The 19,302-nt window shown below is 41.3% G+C and overlaps 1 long non-coding RNA gene across 1 annotated transcript; it reads right to left on the reverse strand.

Annotated features, from left to right (window-relative positions):
• Positions 1 to 1,548: 1,548 nt before the first annotated feature.
• Positions 1,549 to 19,073, reverse strand: LOC139749503 (uncharacterized). Its single transcript, XR_011712982.1, has 2 exons — positions 18,542 to 19,073; positions 1,549 to 1,755 (listed from the first exon to the last, which is right to left on the reverse strand). It is a non-coding gene; the product is annotated as an uncharacterized lncRNA (long non-coding RNA).
• Positions 19,074 to 19,302: the final 229 nt, after the last annotated feature.

A 19,302-nucleotide genomic window follows, 5' to 3' on the forward strand; every position in this document is an offset into this window, starting at 1 on the left:
TGGCAATCATAGCCAACTCAGACTAAGAAAAATCCATCTTTTCCCACTACCAGATGCACTGACACTAGACAGCTTGTGACAAGAGTGGACTGGGGTGACCATTGCTTGAGCATGGGCATACCATGAATGGAGCAGTAAGTGTGCATTACCAAAGACTGTGAGTGGAGTGAGCATCCCATGAGCGGAATGGGAGCAAAGCTATCGTGTGCATCAAGCCTAAGTAGATTTTGGAGTTTATTTCATTTGTACACAATTTCTTGGAGTGAAGTCCATCACCACATAGCATGATTGTTTCCCAAAGGACAAGAAAGTTCCCCATTGATTATGAGGTCAAAAGTCAGGGTCACTGACACTCTTTTAAAGGATTTTGATTTAGCGCAATAGCTCAAATTTTTCTGGATATTTTGTTTTACTTTGGCATGTGTATTTTACTTGAGACAAGGAAGGTTGCTTTTAATTTTGATGTCAAAAGTTCAAAGGTCAGGATCACTATCACATTTGTAATTTATTTTGTTTCTGTACTATGACATTTCATATTTTAAGTTCGTTCAGACTTGATGTATGTATTCCCTTGGAGCAGTTCAGGTATAAATTGAGATCAAATGCTCAAGGACAAGGTTGCTGCGAATACATATTTCAGTCAGAAGGCACGTATTCAGTATCTCTGACATTTTGTACATGCCTGATTAATGATGACACCAAGTCATCATCTACCACTGCTTTTGCCATCACGGCTCTCACCACTTTTGTCACCACCATTTTCACCTCCTTGACTTCTACCACTATCATGACCTTTGACTTTCCCTTGTCACCATCTCTATCACCCCTTTTTGCAACCAGCACAACCACCACCCATGCTACCACCATAGCCACTAGTTGTGTCCTGAAACCAACCACCTGTGCCACCACCACTTTAGCCACCAACTCTGCCACCTCCTTTGCCATCACCACTACAACCACCCCTGCCACCCTTTACACCACCAGTGCCAACCCCTCTACCACCTCCCATCACCAGTTCTGAGACCACATTCGTCGTTGCCCGTGTTACCACCTTTACCACCATCACCCTTTCTTTGTTCAAGAGTCTGGAAGGGCAGTGAAGGAAATGATTAAGGAACTGCATCTGGTTGCTTTTATCCATATCTTCTGTGTGGAGGTCAGTAACACGAGGATTAACCATTCTGTCACTTCCTTTCGTCATATAGTGAAGACATGAAATTCTTTTCTGTCTTTTTTCTTACTTCCTTCCTACAATGCAATGGTTCGAGCTATAAGAGTTGGGTCTAGAATCATGAAGGAGCTCAAGTTAACTTCTGCATTCTTCACACCTATAACCTTATCTTTCATCAAAGATGGCTTTAATTAGGGCATGATCTTATCCTCTGCTTCTCCATCCACCCACTTGCCCATCCACAGTTTTGTTTCTGCAAGTATCTTGGAAATCACATTGTTGGATTTTATGAAAACTTGATATGACTGTTTTGGATGAAAATAAGGAACACTGCTGATTTCGGGGTAAGAAATGAAAGGTCAAGGTCAGTACCAAACTTGGAGTTGATGTCATTTTATGTAATAATTAGAAATTGGGAGCAGGGGGCTGGAAATCCTCTCCTCCTGTGTCTATTTCCAAAAGAACAGAGGAAGGGGCCAATGGAGGATTTTTCTTCTAAGGCTGGTCATCTGTTCTTGATGCTACCTTGCAGTGAATTCTATCAACATGTGGTCAAATGGGAAAGCTCAAGGTCACTTCACAATCTAAAATGAAAGAAAAATCACACAGTAAGTAGGGCCCTTATTGATGGCTATCCATTGCTGAAAACTCTAGTTCTTAATATAATTGTTAATGTTATTACTTTTTGTGGATGTTTTGGAAATGTTTGAGGACATGTTGTGAGAAGGGTTGTTCGAATAAGTAATGATGGGTAATAGAGAGGTGTGGTAAGAAGTGGAGTATTTATAAGGGAGCTGATGACGGTATGCTAAAATGCTTTGAATAATTGGAGAGGATAATTATGTAAGCTAGAAGTTTCAGTTTTCTAAATTGTTTCTTACATTTTTCATATGTATATATATGTATGTGTGTGTGTGTGTGTATATGTGCGTATGTATGTGTGTGTGTATGTGTATATATATATATATATATACATATTTATCCCTGGGATAGGGGTGAAAGAATACTTCCCACGCATTCCTCGCGTGTCGTAGAAAGCGACTAGAGGGGACGGGAGCAGGGGGCCAGAAATCCTCCCCTCCTTGTATTTTTTAACTTTCTAAAATGGGAAACAGAAGAAGGAGTCACGCGGGGAGTGCTCATCCTCCTCGAAGGCTCAGATTGGGGTGCCTAAATGTGTGTGGATGTAACCAAGAAGTGAAAAAAGGAGAGATAGGTAGTATGTTTGAGGAAAGGAACCTGGATGTTTTGGCTCTGAGTGAAACGAAGCTCAAGGGTAAAGGGGAAGAGGGGTTTGGGAATGTCTTGGGAGTAAAGTCAGGGGCTAGTGAGAAGACAAGAGCAAGGGAAGGAGTAGCAATACTCCTGAAACAGGAGTTGTGGGAGTATGTGATAGAATGTAAGAAAGTAAATTCTCGATTAATATCGGTAAAACTGAAAGTTGATGGAGAGAGATGGGTGATTATTGGTGCATACGCACCTGGGCATGAGAAGAAAGATCATGAGAGGCAAGTGTTTTGGGAGCAGCTGAATGAGTGTGTTAGTGGTTTTGATGCACGAGACCGGGTTATAGTGATGGGTGATTTGAATGCAAAGGTGAGTAATGTGGCAGTTGAGGGAATAATTGGTATACATGGGGTGTTCAGTGTTGTAAATGGAAATGGTGAAGAGCTTGTAGATTTATGTGCTGAAAAAGGACTGATGATTGGGAATACCTGGTTTAAAAAGCGAGATATACATAAGTATACTTATGTAAGTAGGAGAGATGGCCAGAGAGCGTTATTGGATTACGTGTTAATTGACAGGTGCGCGAAAGAGAGACTTTTGGATGTTAATGTGCTGAGAGGTGCAACTGGAGGGATGTCTGATCATTATCTTGTGGAGGCTAAGGTGAAGATTTGTATGGGTTTTCAGAAAAGAAGAGTGAATGTTGGGGTGAAGAGGGTGGTGAGAGTAAGTGAGCTTGGGAAGGAGACTTGTGTGAGGAAGTACCAGGAGAGACTGAGTACAGAATGGAAAAAGATGAGAACAATGGAAGTAAGGGGAGTGGGGGAGGAATGGGATGTATTTAGGGAATCAGTGATGGATTGCGCAAAAGATGCTTGTGGCATGAGAAGAGTGGGAGGTGGGTTGATTAGAAAGGGTAGTGAGTGGTGGGATGAAGAAGTAAGAGTATTAGTGAAAGAGAAGAGAGAGGCATTTGGACGATTTTTGCAGGGAAAAAATGAAATTGAGTGGGAGATGTATAAAAGAAAGAGACAGGAGGTCAAGAGAAAGGTGCAAGAGGTGAAAAAAAAGGGCAAATGAGAGTTGGGGTGAGAGAGTATCATTAAATTTTAGGGAGAATAAAAAGATGTTCTGGAAGGAGGTAAATAAAGTACGTAAGACAAGGGAGCAAATGGGAACTTCAGTGAAGGGCGCAAATGGGGAGGTGATAACAAGTAGTGGTGATGTGAGAAGGAGATGGAGTGAGTATTTTGAAGGTTTGTTGAATGTGTTTGATGATAGAGTGGCAGATATAGGGTGTTTTGGTCGAGGTGGTGTGCAAAGTGAGAGGGTTAGGGAAAATGATTTGGTAAACTGAGAAGAGGTAGTAAAAGCTTTGCGGAAGATGAAAGCCGGCAAGGCAGCAGGTTTGGATGGTATTGCAGTGGAATTTATTAAAAAAGGGGGTGACTGTATTATTGACTGGTTGGTAAGGTTATTTAATGTATGTATGACTCATGGTGAGGTGCCTGAGGATTGGCGGAATGCGTGCATAGTACCATTGTACAAAGGCAAAGGGGATAAGAGTGAGTGCTCAAATTACAGAGGTATAAGTTTGTTGAGTATTCCTGGTAAATTATATGGGAGGATATTGATTGAGAGGTTGAAGGCATGTACAGAGCATCAGATTGGGGAAGAGCAGGGTGGTTTCAGAAGTGGTAGAGTATGTGTAGCTCAGGTGTTTGCTTTGAAGAATGTATGTGAGAAATACTTAGAAAAGCAAATGGATTTGTATGTAGCATTTATGGATCTGGAGAAGGCATATGATAGAGTTGATAGAGATGCTCTGTGGAAGGTATTAAGAATATATGGTGTGGGAGGCAAGTTGTTAGAAGCAGTGAAAAGTTTTTATCGAGGTTGTAAGGCATGTGTACGTGTAGGAAGAGAGGAAAGTGATTGGTTCTCAGTGAATGTAGGTTTGCGGCAGGGATGTGTGATGTCTCCATGGTTGTTTAATTTGTTTATGGATGGGGTTGTTAGGGAGGTGAATGCAAGAGTTTTGGAAAGAGGGGCAAGTATGAAGTCTGTTGGGGATGAGAGAGCTTGGGAAGTGAGTCAGTTGTTGTTCGCTGATGATACAGCGCTGGTGGCTGATTCATGTGAGAAACTGCAGAAGCTGGTGACTGAGTTTGGTAAAGTGTGTGAAAGAAGAAAGTTAAGAGTAAATGTGAATAAGAGCAAGGTTATTAGGTACAGTAGGGTTGAGGGTCAAGTCAATTGGGAGGTGAGTTTGAATGGAGAAAAACTGGAGGAAGTGAAGTGTTTTAGATACCTGGGAGTGGGTCTGGCAGCGTATGGAACCATGGAAGCGGAAGTGGATCATAGGGTGGGGGAGGGGGCGAAAATCCTGGGAGCCTTGAAGAATGTGTGGAAGTCGAGAACATTATCTCGGAAAGCAAAAATGGGTATGTTTGAAGGAATAGTGGTTCCAACAATGTTGTATGGTTGCGAGGCGTGGGCTATGGATAGAGTTGTGGTAGGAGGATGGATGTGCTGGAAATGAGATGTTTGAGGACAATGTGTGGTGTGAGGTGGTTTGATCGAGTAAGTAACGTAAGGGTAAGAGAGATGTGTGGAAATAAAAAGAGCGTGGTTGAGAGAGCAGAAGAGGGTGTTTTGAAATGGTTCGGGCACATGGAGAGAATGAGTGAGGAAAGATTGACCAAGAGAATATATGTGTCGGAGGTGGAGGGAATGAGAAGAAGAGGGAGACCAAATTGGAGGTGGAAAGATGGAGTGAAAAAGATTTTGTGTGATCGGGGCCTGAGCATGCAGGAGGGTGAAAGGAGGGCAAGGAATAGAGTGAATTGGAGCGATGTGGTATACCGGGGTTGACGTGCTGTCAGTGGATTGAATCAAGGCATGTGAAGCGTCTGGGGTAAACCATGGAAAGCTGTGTAGGTATGTATATTTGCGTGTGTGGACGTATGTATATACATGTGTATGGGGGTGGGTTGGGCCATTTCTTTCGTCTGTTTCCTTGCGGTACCTCGCAAACGCGGGAGGAAAAAAAAAAAAGGATAAGAGAATATATTGCTGGAAATGGAGTAAACAAAGAGAAGGGGGTAACTATGGACTCCCATGGTGTAGTGGGTAGCGTTCCTGACTGTAACACATTCATGGGCCTCCCAGGGTCGATCCCATAAGTTTGAATCATAGTTACTGCAGTCAGTCCACACTCAACCCAGCTGTTCATCCATCCCTAGGGGTTGATCGATAACATGGGTACCTGACGCAGGTTTGCATGATGTTTAATTTGTTTATGGATGGTGTTGTTAGGGAGGTGAATGCAAGAGTTTTGGAGAGAGGGGCAAGTATGCAGTCTGTCGTTGATGAGAAGGCTTAGGAAGTGAGTCAGTTGTTCGTTGATGGTACAGTGCTGGTGGCTGATTCGGATGAGAATCTGCAGAAGCTGGTGACTGAGTTTGGTAAACTGTGTGAAAGAAGAAAGCTGAGTAAATATGAATAAGAGCAAGGTTAATTATTAGGTTCAGTAAGGTTGAGGGACAAGTTAACTGAGGTAAGTTTGAATGGAGAAAAACTGGAGGAAGTGAGGTGTTTTAGATATCTGGGAGTGGATTTAGCATCAGATGGAACCATGGAAACGGAATTGAGTCACAGGGTGGAGGAGGGGCAAATGTTCTGGGAGCGTTGAAGAATGTGTGGAAGGTGAGAACGTTATCTTGGAAAGCAAAAATGGGTATTTTTGAAGGAATAGTGATTCCAACAATGCTATATGGTTGCAAGGCATGGGCTACAGATAGGGTTGTGCGGAGGAGGGTGGATGTGTTGGAAATATGTTTGCAGACAATATGTGGTGTGAGGTGGTTTGACTGAGTAAGTAATGGAAGGGTAAGAGAGATGTGTGGTAATAAAAAGAGTGTGGTTGAGAGAGCAAAAGAGGGTGTGTTGAAATGGTTTGGTCACATGGAGAGAATGAGTGAGGAAAGATTGACAAAGAGGATATATGTGTCAGAGGTGGAGGGAACAAGAAGTGGGAGACCAAATTCGAGGTGGAAGGATGGAGTGAAAAAGATTTTGAGCGATTTGGCCCTGAACATATGGGTGAAAGGCTTGCAAGGAATAGAGTGAATTGGGACAATGTGGTACACCGGGGTCGATGTGCTGTCAGTAGATTGAACCAGGGCATGTGAAGCGTCTAGGGTAAACCATGGAAAGTTTTGTGGGGCCTGGATGTGGAAAGGGAGCTGTGGTTTCGGTGCATTACACATGAAAGCTAGAGAGTGAGTGTGAACGAATATCCTTACCAACCATTCAACAACACGGTCACCCCCTTTTTCAATAAATTCCACTGCAATACCATCCAAACCTGCTGCCTTGCCGGCTTTCATCATCCGCAAAGCTTTCACTACCTCTTCTTTGTTCACCAAACCATTCTCCCTGACCCTCTCACTTCGCACACCACCCTGACCAAAACACCCTATATCTTCCACTCTGTCACCAAACACATTCAACAAGCCTTCAAAATATTCACTCCATCTCCTTCTCACTTCGTCACTACTTTTTATTATCTCCCAATTTGCCCCCTTCATCGATGTTCCCATATTTTCTCTTGTCTTACGCACTTTATTTACCTCGTTCCATTCCATATTCCCTCCACCTCCGACACATATATCCTCTTGGTCAATCTCTCCTCACTCATTCTCTCCATGTGCCCAAACCATTTCAAAACACCCTCTTCTGCTCTCTCAACCACGCTCTTTTTATTTCCACACATCTCTCTTACCCTTACGTTACTTACTCGATCAAACCACCTCACACCACACATTGTCCTCAAACATCTCATTTCCAGCACATCCATCCTCCTGCGCACATCTCTATCCATAGCCCACGCCTCGCAACCATACAGCATTGTTGGAACCACTATTCCCTCAAACATACCCATTTTTGCTTTCCGAGATAATGTTCTCGACTTCCACACATTTTTCAAGGCTCCCAAAATTTTCGCCCCCTCCCCCACCCTATGATCCACTTCCGCTTCCATGGTTCCATCCGCTGACAGATCCACTCCCAGATATCTAAAGCACTTCACTTCCTCCAGTTTTTCTCCATTCAAACTCACCTCCCAATTGACTTGACCCTCACCCCTACTGTACCTAATAACCTTGCTCTTATTCACATTTACTCTCAACTTTCTTCTTCCACACACTTTACCAAACTCAGTCACCAGCTTCTGCAGTTTCTCACATGAATCAGCCACCAGCGCTGTATCATCAGCGAACAACAATTGACTCACTTCCCAAGCTCTCTCATCCCCAACAGACTTCATACTTGCCCCTCTTTCCAGGACTCTTGCATTTACCTCCTTTACAACCCCATCCATAAACAAATTAAACAACCATGGAGACATCACACACCCCTGCCGCAAACCTACATTCACTGAGAACCAATCACTTTCCTCTCTTCCTACACGTACACATGCCTTACATCCTCGATAAAAACTTTTCACTGCTTCTAACAACTTGCCTCCCACACCATATATTCTTAATACCTTCCACAGAGCATCTCTATCAACTCTATCATATGCCTTCTCCAGATCCATAAATGCTACATACAAATCCATTTGCTTTTCTAAGTATTTCTCACATACATCTTTTTACTCTCCCTAAAATTTAACAATACTCTCTCCCCAACTCTCATTTGCCCTCTTTTTCACCTCCTGCACCTTTCTCTTGAGCTCTTGCAGCTTTCTTTTATACATCTCCCAGTCATTTGCCCTACTTTCTTGAAAAAATTGGCCAAATCCTCTCTTCTCTTTCACTAACAATCTTACTTCTTCATCCCACAATTCACTACCCTTTCTAATCTGCCCACCTCCCACCTTTCTCATGCCTTATGCATCTTTTGTGCAAGCCATCACTGCTTCCCTAAATACATCCCATTCCTCTCCCTCTCCCCTTACGTCATTTGCTCTCACCTTTTTCCACTCTGCACTCGATCTCTCCTGGTACTTCTTCACACAAGTCTCCTTTCCAAGCTCACTTACTCTCATCATATTCATACATATTCGCCATTTCCCGCATTAGCAAGGTAGCATTAAGAACAGAGGACTGAGCCTAAGAGGGAAAATCCTCACTTGGCCTCTTCTCTGTTCCTTTTGTTTTGGAAAAGTAAAAAAGTACTGGAGGGGAGGATTTCCATCCCCCACTCCCTCCCCTTTTAGTTGCCTTTTACAACACGCAGGGAATACATGGGAATTATTCTTTCTCCCCTATCCCCAGGGATATATATATATATATATATATATATATATATATATATATATATATATATATATATATATATATATATATATATATATATTTTGAATATTTTGAATGTGTTTGGTGATAGAGAGGTATAAGTTTAATGAGTATTCCTGGTAAATTATATGGGAGGGTATTGATTGAGAGGGTGAAGGCATGTACAGAGCATCAGATTGGGGAAGAGCAGTGTGGTTTCAGAAGTGGTAGAGGATGTGTGGATCAGGTGTTTGCGCTGAAGAATGTATGTGAGAAATACTTAGAAAAGCAAATGGATTTGTATGTAGCATTTATGGATCTGGAGAAGGCATATGATAGAGTTGATAGAGATGCTCTGTGGAAGGTATTAAGAATAAATGGTGTGGGAGGCAAGTTGTTAGAAGCACTGAAAAGTTTTTATCGAGGATGTAAGGCATGTGTACGTGTAGGAAGAGAGGAAAGTGATTGGTTCTCAGTGAATGTAGGTTTGCGGCAGGGGTGTGTGATGTCTCCATGGTTGTTTAATTTGTTTATGGATGGGGTTGTTAGGGAGGTGAATGCAAGAGTTTTGGAAAGAGGGGCAAGTATGAAGTCTGCTGTGGATGAGATAGCTTGGGAAGTGAGTCAGTTGTTGTTCGCTGATGATACAGTGCTGGTGGCTGATTCATGTGAGAAACTGCAGAAGCTGGTGACTGAGTTTGGTAAAGTGTGTGAAAGAAGAAAGTTAAGAGTAAATGTGAATAAGAGCAAGGTTATTAGGTACAGTAGGGTTGAGGGTCAAGTCAATTGGGAGGTAAGTTTGAATGGAGAAAAACTGGAGGAAGTAAAGTGTTTTAGATATCTGGAAGTGGATCTGGCAGCGGATGGAACCATGGAAGCGGAAGTGGATCATAGGGTGGGGGAGGGGGGCGAAAATCCTGGGAGCCTTGAAGAATGTGTGGAAGTCGAGAACTTTATCTCGGAAAGCAAAAATGGGTATGTTTGAAGGAATAGTGGTTCCAACAATGTTGTATGGTTGCGAGGCGTGGGCTATGGATAGAGTTGTGCGCAGGAGGATGGATGTGCTGGAAATGAGATGTTTGAGGACAATGTGTGGTGTGAGGTGGTTTGATCGAGTAAGTAACGTAAGGGTAAGAGAGATGTGTGGAAATAAAAAGAGCGTGGTTGAGAGAGCAGAAGAGGGTGTTTTGAAATGGTTTGGGCACATGGAGAGAATGAGTGAGGAAAGATTGACCAAGAGGATATATGTGTCGGAGATGGAGGGAACGAGGAGAAGTGGGAGACCAAATTGGAGGTGGAAAGTTGGAGTGAAAAAGATTTTGTGTGATCGGGGCCTGAACATGCAGGAGGGTGAAAGGAGGGCAAGGAATAGAGTGAATTGGATCGATGTGGTATACCAGGGTTGACATGCTGTCAGTGGATTGAATCAGGGCATGTGAAGCGTCTGGGGTAAACCATGGAAAGCTGTGTAGGTATGTATATTTGCGTGTGTTGGCGTATGTATATACATGTGTATGGGGGTGACTTGGGCCATTTCTTTCGTCTGTTTCCTTTGCGCTACCTCGCAAACGCGGGAGACAGCAAAAAAAAAAAATATATATACCACCGATTTTCTAGCACTCTTGGTTCCAAAGCCTTATCAAATTAACCATATTGCTAGACCAACCATGGTCACGTAATAATAATTCATCAACATATCTCTAACTCACTAATTATACATCTCCCATGTGTCTAAAGTATACCATGGACTTTTAGAAATTTAAATTAAACAAATATTAAATGTTCAAGCACCCTAAGATGGTAAGTCTGTCCTTAGATTGTTTGAATCCAGTGGCGTATCTAGGGTATGGTAGGTAGGGCAGGTGCCCTGGGCACCACTTGAAGGGCGGCGCCAGTGGCACAATGGTGTCCTAGATCCAGGCAATGATTCAGATCTTAAGGATTTAGATTTCTTGACCATGAAAATGTACCTTTGGCATTTGGAATCATATTGATATCATTATTAGTTCAATAGTTATTCACAAAAATCTATATTTCCGTAATGGCGTCCTGGATCCAGACAATGATTCGGATCACTCCCAAAATCTAATCAGTTGGCCCTTGTGTCATTTCTGACTTTCAAAATTGGTTCATAACTTTTGTTGAAAGTTGCTCACAAAAACAAACAAATGCCCGTAAAAACATAATCTCCTTGGTGCAGGTAATAAAAATAAAAAATGTTGTTATCATATGTTTGGACAGGGGCGCAATTTCAGTGCTTGTCATAGGCGCTTTTTCCCGTAGATACCCCTGTTTGAATCCTGTGGGGTTTTCTTTGTCTTCTGTTGTTAGTGTTTTCCTAGGTGTGCTTCACCAGAATAATGCAGTTTCGAATGCATTATACAACTGCTCAGGACTGAGGTGCTCATCAGCTACAAGTTTTGAAAATTTGTCCACTTACTTGGTAGCTCCTTCATGGTTTGCAGACCGCTTTTCTCCGCACACTTTATTCATGGAAATTCCATGATGCTTCTTGAATCTTTAAAGCCATCCTTCACTATAGTCATGCTCATGTAATTTAAGTTCTTTATGGAACAACTTAGCCTGGTCCATTATCATGTTACCTGACAAGTCCACTCCATCACTCTGACGCTGTCGAAACCATTCCATCATCACTCAATCATGCTCAGTACTCTTACCATCTTTCATAATTTTCTAATCGTCATTTGCTTCTTGGAATCGCTGTCTGCATAGAATTTCAATATTTTCTCACTTTGCTTTTTCATATCATAAACATTTGATGAACCAATACTGTAGATGTCACACATCTTACGTACCGAAACACCACGGTCCATTTTTTTCAACAGTTCTAAGGTTAAATTTAAGCAAAATAAGCTAGGACTCTCACAGAATTGTGGTATTACCACCAATGAGTGCAGTGAAAAGAATGTAAATAAGCACACCCAACACACAATGCCATCTGTGGCTGCCCAGTAAACTAATCTGGTGGCCACGGTAATTTCAAGTTCCCTCATGTAATTTTTTCCGGACTATAGGAGGTGCCGAACCATCAGTTGCTGGATATTTGGTGGTGTACCTGTATATAAAAGTGAGTGCTCAAATTACAGAGGTATAAGTCTGTTGAGTATTCCTGGGAAATTATATGAGAGGGTTTGATTGAGAGGGTGAAAGCATGTACAAAGCATCAGATTGGGGAAGAGCAGGGTGGTTTCAGAAGTGGTAGAGGATGTGTGGATCAGGTGTTTGCTTTGAAGAATGTAGTGAGGAATACTTAGAGAAGCAAATGGATTTGTATGTAGCATTTATGGATCTGGAGAAGGCATATGATAGAGTTGATAGAGATGCTCTGTGGAAGGTATTAAGAATATACGGTGTGTGAGGCAAGTTGTTAGAAGCAGTGAAAAGTTTTTATCGAGGATGTAAGGCATGTGTACGTGTAGGAAGAGAGGAGAGTGATTGGTTCTCAGTGAATGCTGGTTTGCTGCAGGGGTGCGTGATGTCCCCATGGTTGTTTAATTTGTTTATGGATGGGGTTGTTAGGGAGATGAATGAAAGAGTTTTGGAAAGAGGGGCAAGTATGCAGTCTGTTGTGGATGAGAGAGCTTGGGAAGTGAGTCAGCTGTTGTTCGCTGATGATACAGAGCTGGTGACTGATTCGTGTGAGAAACTGCAGAAGCTGGTGACTGAGTTTGGTAAAGTGTGTGAAAGAAGAAAGCTGAGAGTAAATGTGAATAAGAGCAAGGTTATTAGGTACAGTGGGGTTGAGGGACAAGTCAATTGGGAGGTAAGTTTGAATGGAGAAAAACTGGAGGAAGTAAAGTGTTTTAGATATCTGGGAGTGGATCTGGCAGCGGATGGAACCATGGAAGCGGAAGTGGATCATAGGGTGGGGGAGGGGGCGAAAATCCTGGGAGCCTTGAAGAATGTGTGGAAGTCGAGAACATTATCTCGGAAAGCAAAAATGGGTATGTTTGAAGGAATAGTGGTTCCAACAATGTTGTATGGTTGCGAGGCGTGGGCTATGGATAGAGTTGTGCGCAGGAGGGTGGATGTGCTGGGAATGAGATGTTTGAGGACAATGTGTGGTGTGAGGTGGTTTGATCGAGTAAGTAACGTAAGGGTAAGAGAGATGTGTGGCAATAAAAAGAGCATGGTTGAGAGAGCAGAAGAGGGTGTTTTGAAATGGTTTGGGCACATGGAGAGAATGAGTGAGGATATATGTGTCGGAGGTCGAGGGAACGAGGAGAAGTGGGAGACCAAATTGGAGGTGGAAAGATGGAGTGAAAAAGATTTTGTGTGATCGGGGCCTGAACATGCAGGAGGGTGAAAGGAGGGCAAGGAATAGAGTGAATTGGATCGATGTGGTATACCGGGGTTGACATGCTGTCAGTGGATTGAATCAGGGCATGTGAAGCGTCTGGGGTAAACCATGGAAAGCTGTGCAGGTATGTATATTTGCGTGTGTGGACGTGTATGTATATACATGTGTATGGGGGTGGGTTGGGCCATTTCTTTCGTCTGTTTCCATGCGGTACCTCGCAAACGCAGGAGACAGCGACAAAGCAAAAAAAAAAAAAAAAAAAATATATATATATATATATATATATATATATATATTTTCATACTTTGCTGTTTTCTGCTATAGTGAGGTAGCACCAGGAACAGAAAAAGAAGCATACATTCACTAACATTCCTTCTCTAGCTTTCACATAGAATGTACCAAAACCACACCCCTATCCACAACCAGGCCCTTCAAAGTTTTCCTTAATTTCCCCCAGCTCCTTCACATATCTTGGTTCAGTTCATACACAAACACAATTTTTTTGTACATATTCACCATTTCCCACATTAGCAAGGTAGTGTCAAGAACAGATGAAGAAAGGCCACATCTGCTCACATCCATTCTCTAGCTGTCATGTGTAATGCACCAAAACCATAGCTTCCTATCCATAACTAGGACCCACAAGAATTAAAAACAAATCTTATAATAAAGTGCCAGACAGACAGCTTAAACTTATCAGTCTAGAAATGCATATGTTAAGAGTTATTACAGGTATTCATAATAAATCTATTAGCCAAAAAAGTTGTAAAATTATAAGAGATTTCAATAACTTTTACCTAAGCAGCTACTTAAGGGTAGATTTATATTATATCACTCATAGTAATGGATACAAACTAGAGGGCAAATGTTATTTTTCAAACAAGTCCGAGTATTTTTTCTTCGGTAGCATTGTTAACTGTATTGTAACTGAAAGCAGCACCATAGATAAGTTTAAGAATAAGCTTATAAAATACTTTGCTTCAAATCCACAAAGTATAGTACTTGCATCTCCCTAGTCGCGTGAAGTTAACAGATGTTCTCACTAAATCATCTTAATGCTTTTCTCCTGTTACAGACGTATCTCTTGAGTTTCTGAAATCATCTATCTTCAAAGACAGCCTCAGAAGGACTCATTTGTATTTTGCTATCTGAATTCCTCTATCTTTCTTCCTTTGAAGTGAAACGAGCAAACCTGTTTCTCCATATGAATTGACTCGACTCTGTACTGATAACATCAACAAACAGTTATAAGAAGAGATAAGAAATTTTACATTCATTCATTGTGCCTTAACATTTAAGTTTTCTGTGATATTGTAAGGTCGTTAGTGGTGCTTGTCATTATATGTTAATATGATTTTTCTTGTATATTTGTGTATTTTACTAATGCAGCAATGAGTGTAAATAAAAGTAAAATTTAAAAACAAAATCTGTTTATGGGGCATCCAGATTATGAGAAAATTCTATATGGAACACAAATGATTAACTGTGAGTACCAAGTATTTTGATGTATATAGATGAAGCATGTTGTAGATTCACCAGATATCAAAAAGCAAGTCAGCACAGTATTATTACTGCAAAAATTACAGATAATTGGACTGAAATGTATGCAACTCAGATTTTTGACAATCTGAAATACTGAATTAATGTAGAATAGATAACTATGCCAGAGAATAGCTTCTGAAAAAAATAGCATAACACAACAAGCAAGATGAATGATGGGAGTAGGAGAGGTGGTCGAGAGAAACTTTGTCAATTACATGTCAAGTGGTGAGTGCAGCATGTTAACCCAGCTACCTTGACTAAATTTTGACTAACACACTCATAAGTAGGTAGGTACCCTATCATTTCTTACTTGATCAACTATCCTTGTACCATATATTGTTTTCAAGCAATTAATATCCAGCACATCCACCCTCTTCCATACTTTTTTCATCTTGGGCCCATGACTCACATCCATATAATACCACTGGGACTACTTTACCATTAAACTAACCCATATTTATCCTTGCAGACAGTCTTATCTCTTTCCACACACTCCTAAATTGAGAAGGTTCAGAGGACAGCAACAAAGACTGCTGTACCAAAATTAGGGTTACAGGGAAAAAAAGAGAACAATGAGGGGTGAGCTGATCACGTTTGTCAGATCAGTTTGATGATGTGAACAGTGAACAGTTCTTCAAAATATGTCATAGGCTATAATGAGAAATTAAAAAACTCAGTAGAAAGCATATAAGTATATATTTTTATAGTATGAGTAATGGATGAATTGAATACTATGAATGAGGAAATAGTAAATAAGGACAATATAAGAAGTTTATAAAGTTGTAGAATAGTAGAAAGAGATCTCAAGATCGGGTCTCAAGAGTGTAAGACTCCCTACCCGCACAGTACAAATAGGTATTACTGCTACAGAAAGCAAGGAAATTATATGCATGTAAACAAGATGAGAAAAAGGAAGAGACAGGAAGTATGGTAGGGGGGAAGAATGGTTTGGAAATGTCATAGGGGTAAAATCAGTTTACTGTATGGATGAGAGCTAGAATGGGATAGCCCTTTTGCCTAAAGCAGAGCTGTAGGAATGTGTCAGCGAGTGTAAAGAAGTGGGTGTCAGACTAATGTGGATAAATAATGAAGGTGGATTATAAGAGGTGGGTGACTGTTCATACTTATGCACCTAGACATGAAAGGAGGGGCGAGTGTTTTGGGAGGACCTGAGCATGTTATGAGTTCTGATGCAAGGGATCAAGTAATAGTAGTGGATGATTTGAGGGCAAAAGAGGGTAATTTAGCAGTTACGGCTATAACTAGGGGGCCTGAGGTACCCAGTCATGTGAATGAAAGTGATAAACAGCTTGTGGAAATGTGGACTGAAAAAAGGATGAGACTGGGAATACTTGGTCTAGAAAGATAAACAGTTTAAAATATATATGGATGAGTGGGTAAGCATTACTGGATAATGTAGTAAATGACAGGCATGCAAAAGATTCTTGGATGTGAATGTGATGAGAGGGGCAGTTGATAGCATACCTGATCACTACTTAATGGAGGTGCAGATGAAGGTTTATTGAGGCTTAGGAAAAGAGAAAAATGTTATGGGTGTTGAAAGTGAGTGAGCTTAGAAAAGAGACATCAAGAGAAATTGAAAGCAGAATGACAAAATGTGAGAGTAAAGGAAGTGAAGGGAATGGTAGGGGGACGTGCTGTATTAAACAAAGTTCTTCTTGCATGTTCAAGAAAAGTGTGGTAGATGTAAGGTGGAGTGTGGGCATTAGAAAAAGACTGGTAAGTGGTGGGATGAGAAAGTTACAATGCTTGTGAAAGAGAAAAGAGATTTATAACTGTTACATATAGGGAGTGTGAGTGATTGGGAGATGTACTAATGATAGCAGCAGGAGATCAAGAGGAAGGTGTAGGACCTGAAATAGAGGACAAATGAGAGTAATGTATCAGCAAACTTCAGGAAAAATAAGAAAATGTTTTGGAAGGAGGTTAAAAGTACAAAGAAAACTTGAGAACAAATGGAAACATCAGTGAAGGGGGCAGATAGGGAGGTGGTAACAGGCAGAGATGAGTTGAAGAGATGGAGTGAGTATCTTGAAAAATTGTTGAATATGTTCAATAATAGGGTGACAGATGTTTGGTGTTTTGGAGGGAGAGGCATGCGAGCTGAGAACTTCATAGGAAATGGCAAGAGGTAGTGAAAGCCTCAGCATAAAACAAGTGTAACAAGTCAACTGGAATGAATGGGATTGCAGTCGAATTTCTTACAAAACGGTGTGACTGCGTTCCTAAGTGACTAGTTAGGATTTCAAGTGTATGTAAGTAACATGGTGAGGTACATAAGGATTGGCAGAATGCATGTACAAAAACAAGGGGGACAAAGGTGAATGTTCAAATTTCTGTGGTATAAGTTTGCTGAGTGTACATGCTAAATTGTATGGGAGAGCAGTGATTGAGAGGGTGGTGACATACACAGAGCATTATTCTGGGGAGGAACAATGTAGTTTTGGCAGTGGTAGAAGATATTTATCTTAAAGATTGTGAGAAATACACAGAAACGGAATGATTTGTATGTGGCACTTATGGATCAGTAAAAAGCATAAAATAAAAAGTATAGGGTTGCTAGAGATGCCTTGTGGAAGATCTTGTGAATATATGGTGTGGGAAGAAAGCTACTAGAAGCAATGAGAAATTTTATCAAGACATTAAGGCTCGTGAGCTGGTTGAGAGGAAAATGTGTGCTTCCAGGTGAAGGTGGGTCTCGGACAGGGATGTGTGATGTCACCATGGCCGTTTAATTTGTTTATGGATGGAGTGGTGAGGAAGATAAATGCAAGGATCTTGGAAAGAGGGGCAACTATGAGATTTATAGGGGATGAGTCAGTTTTTGTTTGCTGATGAGACAAAACTTGGCAAAGTCAAGTGAGAAACTGCAGAAGTTGGTGTGTGAGTTTGGAAGAATGTGTGAAAAGAGAAAGTTGAAAATAAATGTAAATTAAAGCAACGTTATCACAGTTTAACAGTGCAAATGGACAGGTTAGTTGGGTTGTGAGTTTCAATGAATAATTTTTTGGGGAAGTGGAGTATCTTAGATACCTGGGAGTGGACAAGGCAATGAATTGAACTACCGAAGTAGAAATGAGTCACAAGATCGGTGAGTGGGAACTAAAATATGCATGGAAATAGTTTTTTTTATGGGAGAGCAAAAATGGATGTTTAAAAGTATAGTAATTTTAAGAATATTATATGGATTTGAGGCAAAGCTAAAGATTAGAATGTGCAGAGGAGATTGGACTTACTGGAAATGAAACGTATGAGGACAATACGTGGTACCACGTAAGGTGGTTTGATCAAGAAAGTGATTGAGAGCTGAAGAGGGTGTTCTTGATATGTTTGGGTATACTGAGAGGGTAAGTGAGGAGGTGTTGACAGAGGATATATGTATCAGAGGTGTAGGGGACAAGAACAAAGGGGAAACCAAATTAGAGATGGAAAAGAGGTGAAAAAGATTTCGTGTTTGGGGCCTGAACACGCAGGAGGGTGGACAGGGAGTGACTTGCTGTCAGTGGACTGAACCACGGCATATGAGAAAGCCAGGGAAAGCGTGAGAAGGTTTTTGGGTCCTGGTTATGAATAGGGGGCTGTGGTTTTAGTGCATAACACGATAGCTGAAGAATGGATGTGAGTGAATGGAGCCTTTCTTCTTCACTTCATGGCACTACCTTCATATGCTGGACATGGTGACCAAGTATGATAAAAGTATAAATTTCCTGTTCATCGTTTCCACTGTTTGCGGGTAGCTTCACAAACAGAAAACATGGCCTAATTCGTACACATCCTTTCTTTAATTATCTCACATAATGCACAAAAACCACAATCCTTTATCTAGAAACGGGCTTCACAAACCTTTTCATGGTGTCCCCTGACTGATTCATATTCCCAGGTCAGCCCATTGCCAGGATGTGAACCCTTGTATACCACAACTCTCCATTTCACTATCCGATGCACCCCTGAAAGCATTTTCAGGCCTTGGGCACTCACCTCTCTGCATTCTTGCATCTCCAGCAGTCTTTCCCTTTCTTTGTCCCCTCTATTTCTGACACATATACTCTCTTTGTCAACTTCTCATACATCCTTAGTCCAAGGCCTCTCAAATGGGTGGTGGGGGGGAAGGGGTACATCTTATCCGGGCCCGGGAATTTCCTGGTATCTGAAAAAAATCAACAGAGCGCTCCATTCACCCTTCCCTCATCTACCATACCCTTTTTGGTCTTACATCTCATGCCATAAAATCGTAGTGGATAAAAACAGGATGACTAATAGAGAAGGGTAGGGGACCCAAAAGAAACTATCCCCTGATAAAATTCCTCTCAGAGGCCCCGAATTCGTCACTATATGTCAGCACATCCACTTCATCTCTCAACCACTCTTATTATCACACCTTTCTCTTATCTATTTTTTCCTAACTGATCAGCCTTTGTTATACCTAATACTGTCCTCACATTTCATTTCTAACACATTCACCTATTCCATACATACTCGTCTACATCTTCAGACATGCCCACCTTTGCTCTCCCAGATACACATCTCTCTACGCATACCTGAATACTCCCAGGAACTTGACAATCTCACCCACCCTATGACTCAGTTCAGATCTCATGGTTTCATATGTGCCTTGTCCGCTCTCAGGTATCAAAAAAACTTTTCATTTTGCCTAAAGATTTCTCCATTTGAACTCAACCCCAACTAACCTGTTTCTCTCCACTCCTAAACATAGTTACCTAGCATTTATTCATAGTTAC

Source organism: Panulirus ornatus, chromosome 7, assembly GCF_036320965.1.
Source record: "Panulirus ornatus isolate Po-2019 chromosome 7, ASM3632096v1, whole genome shotgun sequence".
NCBI classification, from domain to species: domain Eukaryota; kingdom Metazoa; phylum Arthropoda; class Malacostraca; order Decapoda; family Palinuridae; genus Panulirus; species Panulirus ornatus.